Consider the following 6,199-nt stretch of genomic DNA (forward strand, 5'->3'; position numbering starts at 1 on the left):
TTTTGCTGCGTTGCGTTGCGTTCAGTTTCATTCTGTGAGTTCGACAGCTACTTGACTAAATGTTGTATTTTCGCCTTACGCGACTTGTCTGTCTTTGTCTTTATTTATTTATTTATTTATTAAGGAGATTTCTATAACACATAACTAAAAGCACTATGCGCTTTACAATATCACTAGGTATAAGCACACGCAGACATACTCTGATTAAATAGAACTTAGCCTAGCAAGACTCTATTTACCCCCCCCCCCCCCCCACCCACCCACCATTCCCCCTCACACACACTCTCTCTCTCTCCCTCTCTCTCTCTCTCTCTCTCTCTCTCCGTCACTGTCTCTTTCTAAAAGAAATAATCTACCACACAAACAGCACTCACAGGTCAAACTAAGAAACACAACAAAGACCGAGACTATCATTTAAAAACCTTGCACAGAAACTTAATTCCTATCTCAGTTTGTCTCTTCCGTGAACTCGAACCCTTGTTGGTCGTGGAAATAACCTCAGCCAGCCATGATGATCAACCGAAAATCGATTGGACAGATGAGCGCTGATAAACGCAATGAATATTTTAGCAAGGAACTAGTCCTTTTTGCGCCCAGCCTGTCACTTCTTGGGAGAAACAAGGGCAAATATGCTATAGCACGTGAGACCCGTGACGCCGTTTTGGCCCAGGAGCGCACCACGCTGTGCATTTTAATCATAATTGTTCGCAGCGCTTGTTTTTATGTTGACATTTGACCTTGTCATTGGAAGAAAAAGGTTTGAGCGAGAGATATCGACTCGGAATGCTAAAAAGCTGTGAAGTTGTGGGTTTGTTGTTGTTTCAGAACCAGCAACACTATTGTAGTAGAAGGAACAAATATTGCTGAAGAAAGATGAATAAGGTGTTGCCTGATTAGGACACTATAACGGGTCCTGGGCACGTGTTTGTCCTACTATACTTGAGTTTATTCTCTCTCACACTCGGGGGGGGGGGGGGGGGGGGGAGGGGAGTTTATTCTCTCTCACACTCGGGGGGGGGGGGGGGGGGGAGTTTATTCTCTCTCACACTCGGGGGGGGGGGGGGGGGTGGGGCACACCAGACAAAACACACAGACAGATAGACGACCGGATGGTCAGAGCAAGAGACAGACAAACATCATATACGTACAAAAAAAACGAATGACACAAATGAATGTCGCTCATCATACAGTTTATTGAACTTTCTTTCTTTCTTTCTTTATTTGGTGTTTAACGTCGTTTTCAACCACGAAGGTTATATCGCGACGGGGAAAGGGGGGAGATGGGATAGAGCCACTTGTCAACCGCCTCCTGTCCACAAAAGCACTAATCAAAAATTCGCTCCAGGGGCCTGCAACGTAGTACAATGTATTACCTTGGAGAATGCAAGTTTCCAGTACAAAGGACCCAACACCTCCTACCAAAATCCTTACAAAAACCGACTATATTCTATACAAGAAACACTTAACAAGGGCAACAAGAGAAACAGAATCCGTTAGTCGCCTCTTACGACATGCTGGGGAGCATCGGGTAAATTCTTCCCCCTAACCCGCGGGGGGTAGTTTATTGAACGTATACATAAATACCTCATGACGTCATCAGAAAATGTCAAATAGCGCAGACAATGTAAGCTTGTTTACTTCAAAGGGATTGTCGTTTGACGGCAATTTTGCATCACATCATTTATTACGAGACATTCAAAAGGTCAATTTATTTTCAGGGACAAATTAACTCTAGAAAAAAACACCCCACTGAAACCGAGAAAAAATATGCAGCTTCTAAACGAGTTTTGAACAAACCTTTTTACACTGATTGGCGTGTGAACACTGCTAATCAAAGCAGGTAAGAAGAACAATGTTTCAAGGAATAATGAGAGCATGACGTCACTGACCTCCAAAATATCCAAATCATAAATCCAACGGAAAATGGATACACTGATGCCATTAAGTCAACGGAAATACGTTTTCCAGACAGACTAATCTTCATTTGTTCGTTTGGCCTTTAATTTTCGATTTTTTGTTTTGTTTATTATATTTTTGGAAGAGATCTAAGAGTGAAGAAAATAATGCTTACAGGCACAGTAAGCCTCCCGTAAACCATCACAGAGCTCCCCGAGCGTCTACATACAGTACAAGCATACTTCCATTTAAACGCTCACCGAACGGGAACATCCTGGCTGCTTTCTGTCGAGCGTGAGACATTTTCAAAGAATTTATTTTCGTGGACTTGGCCCTTTACAACAATGGTGCCTCGTTTTGGTGCTGGACGGCTGTTATGAATATCCCGGAAATCACGCCCGGACAGTAAGCCTCCCGTAAACCATCACAGATACTGTCAGGCTTTTATACACAGTACAAACACCCTTCCATTTGAACGCTCACCAAACGGGAACATCCTAGGTGCCCTACGTAAAGAGCGAGCAATTTTTAAAGAATTAATTTTGCAGATTGTCTCGAACACTTTTTGAACCCATCCTGAACTCAGGTCAAAAATGAGTTACTTCCCTTAAACTGGCGATAGCCGTGGATCGATGATTATCAGAATGTTTTTGGACCGTGGTGCGTTTTTGCGCTAGACCTAACTTTTAAAATCTAAATAATAAATTGACAGCTTGTTACACAAACATTCTTTAATCATAAAAGAATTCTTTTTTCATCAAGACAAGATCAGTGCAATTCGAAGTTGTGAAAGTTTGAAAAAAGAAAAGCCCGGAAGCAGGGTCACGCAAGGGTCGTAGCAGACGACGGTTTATGCGGCATATCGCCGTTCCTCTCAACAGTCAAAAGCCATCGCTAGAGTTCTTGTGAACCACAGCCGTTTGTTTCGTGCATAAAAACGTGCTATTGTAGATAAGCTCACATCGAGTCGCATTCAAATGACAAACTGACGACTACATTGTGAAAAAGGGAAACTGGATCACACGGGTTCACGATGGCTCAGGGGTAAGATAAACCACGCAAAAATAAATTCTTTGAAAATTGTTCGCTCTTTACGGAGGGCACCTAGGATGTTCTCAATCGGTGAGTGTTTAAATGAAAGGGTGTTTGTACTGTGTGTAAAAGCCTGACCGTATCTGTGATGGTTTACGGGAGGCTTACTGTGCCTTTAACTAGCTGGGATGAGTTTTCATCAAATCGAACACCACGCTGACAACATTGCTGCAGCTCAAACTCTTCATATATATGGGGACCACAAAGGTTAAAAATTTTGAATTTAACTTTTGAATTTAAAAAACCAACATTTTTGACAACCGTCGTCAGAAGAAAAAAAACCATCAACTATTAACAACAAAACAAAACAAAACAAAACTCAAACAAGATGAAAGCACCAATCAACTGCTTGCGAAATCCTATCCTGCCCGTGCGGTAAGCAAGACAGGCGTGCACAGGTGCATGTTATTGATTTATTGATCTCTATTTCACTTCAACACAGCTTGTCTTTTATTTTCATTTTTTTCTATGTTTGTTTCTCAGCTCTTGGGGACAAAAGTAAAACCTAACAAAATGTCATATCCGTGAACGGCATATACAGCATTAAAATGTGTCACTTTGAGATCATAGATAAAGAAAAGAAAAACAGTTTTGGTATCTGGGATATTGACGACATTCGGCATTTTGAAGAACTGAATGAACAAACAAAAATCTTGCCGGAAAAGCTTTTTGTCGTTCTAAATCAAAAGCATTCCATGAGCGTTTAAAGAACAAAATACATTTTTAAAATCCGTCTCAGAGACAAGGTTTCTCTGTGTACAGTACCAAAAAAACAACAGCACACAGAAAAAATAGCACACACAAAAACAAAAACAACATCACCCCCCCCCCCCCCCCCAACACACACACACACACCCCACACACACACGTCATTTGCATTTTCCGAAGGGAGGAATCAAGGAAATTGAAAGAAAGCCTTTAGGGATTGTATTTTTACAAACCACAGGCTTGCCACAAATTAACTGTCTCTTCTCAGTTGTCCGTTGTTTCTTGCGTTCCCCTTTGTTTGCATAGCTGAGCCCAGCAAAATCCATTGAAAACGACAAACTGCATGCAAGGGAACTATTAGAGAGTCCAACCGAGTAGAATTCGCTGTTACTCTTCACGATAATTGCCTTCAGTTTGGGTCCTAAGAATCGAACAATGTTCTCGTCCGGGAGAGACAATGAAGTAAATTCACTTTGTAAAACGGCGAAGATCATGTATCTCAAGAATAGTTGTATTCATGAGCACTTTAATGCACAGTACACTTACGTTTCATGTAACGGAGTTCTTTGTGCATGTATATATGTCAGGTCAGGGTGTCGTTTGGCGTCGGCAGTTGGGAAACGCTGAAACATATTTAAAATCGCCGAAAACTTTGACTTCATTTCGGTAGAATTGCCAAACTCTTTCACGGCGGGAGAGAAGACCCCAAGGATTGCCCAACTGACTTGAACTGATATTAGGGTATTAAGTCTGATTCAGAGACACATCAGCTGCTAAAAACAAAACAATCTTGCCGCGCACCTGCAGATAAGTTAGAAAGGGTCTGGACTGAAAGGGTACCGCCACAGTATATATTATTATTGTTAGCAATAATGGCTGCAGCCTGCGGGCAAGTTTCCAGTAACTGTCCATCATCATCAGCGACGTTACAGCCATCTAGCCAGGACCATGGTACACTTTAATTCAGTACAAGAACGAGAAATGGCAGACCGATTTTGTGAGGTGACTTTTGGAAAATATTATGCCATGCCGCCAGTGTCTGCTAAATGAGAATATGCATGTCTCAAACAGTAATATCCTCACCAAGTTGCCTATGTGACATGTCACGTTGGAAACTTGAATTTGTCCGACTCTGCTAAATGGTGTACTCAGCTGTAGTGAACAAATTAATGCTCCCTCCTCACTGAATTCACACGCCTTTGATTGAAACTGGTCGACAACGCACTAGTAAAGCGGATACAACTTCAAGTACAGTAGCAACACAAGAGCATTACAGAGTTGTGTTTATTTTCCACACCTGACACATCCTTACTTCAATATGTACTAAATTTCTAAAAGGAAATTTCCAGAGGACACACACATATTGTGTAAAACTCTGACGTCGTCACCTCATCACAGTAACTTCCATGAACATGACGAGACACTAATAAATTATAGGTTCTCGGCAAGATTCTCTTCTTTAGACCACACACACAAACACAGACAGCCGGAGAAGATCAGGGTCAGGCACAAATTCAACAGGGAGACTTGGCTGTACAGTACATTCTTGTGGTATATATCTCTAATGACTGCCTGTCAGTTCCTGCTGGACTTTGAAACACAGACAAATGTGGGGGAGAAATCTAGGCTACTGATACACTGAGGGCAGTGATGATTGGTTGGTTGGTTGTTGGTTCAGTTTTAACTTCCCTTCAACCTATTTGGCTAGGGACCAATTTTGTTTCCTTTCAATTCCTCTGGAATATCTCCGGCTGTTTCAGATGGACTCGAGCGTAACTCATGTCTGAGCAGGCTATCGACGACGTTGAGGTAACAGGACGCGAGTCAATCTGCCCAACAACCTTAGTGTCGACTTGACAGAGATTGAAGGGCGCATTTTGCTTTCCTAGATGGTGTATGTAACAGTCGTTGTTTCTCTCGCTGGACCCAATGCTTATCTGCTGCCAATTCTTCGTCCACAGCTGGGGTATTTTTGAGACTTCGCAAAACGCAAACGTCACATGCACAATTTAGCAATTGGATCGTGTTGGTGGAGTACGGAAACGTCATGAAACAATCAAGAAAGGCACGTTTTCTTCTGGAGAAAAATCGTTTTTGGTCACTGCAGTGCATAATTTAGTAATACAGAGATCACAGCCTACTCCGTCTGTCTTCGTCAAACGGGCGGAGGTGATTGGCTACTGTCCTGACGCTCTTGTTCCAACGTTTTGTAATACTGTGACAAAAACAGTTCCGTCCCTCGATCTTGTTGCGGGACACGAGGAGGGGGAACGGGGATCGGGTACTGCTTTGGAACAACATCTGCTGGCACGTAGGACTGGTAGTCCTGAAATTCTGTCAAGGGAGGCGACTGCGGAGACGGCAAGGGAGGCGATTGCCATCTCGGAATAGCAGGAGACGGTCTTTCCGGTGGCAAGGGAGGCGACCGCAACTTCGGGACGGGAGATGGCTGCACATCCGGCAAGGGAAGCAACTCCACCACCTCGAAGTTTTCGTCGTTTCC

Source organism: Littorina saxatilis, linkage group LG2 (assembly GCF_037325665.1).
Source record: "Littorina saxatilis isolate snail1 linkage group LG2, US_GU_Lsax_2.0, whole genome shotgun sequence".
Lineage (NCBI taxonomy): Eukaryota > Metazoa > Mollusca > Gastropoda > Littorinimorpha > Littorinidae > Littorina > Littorina saxatilis.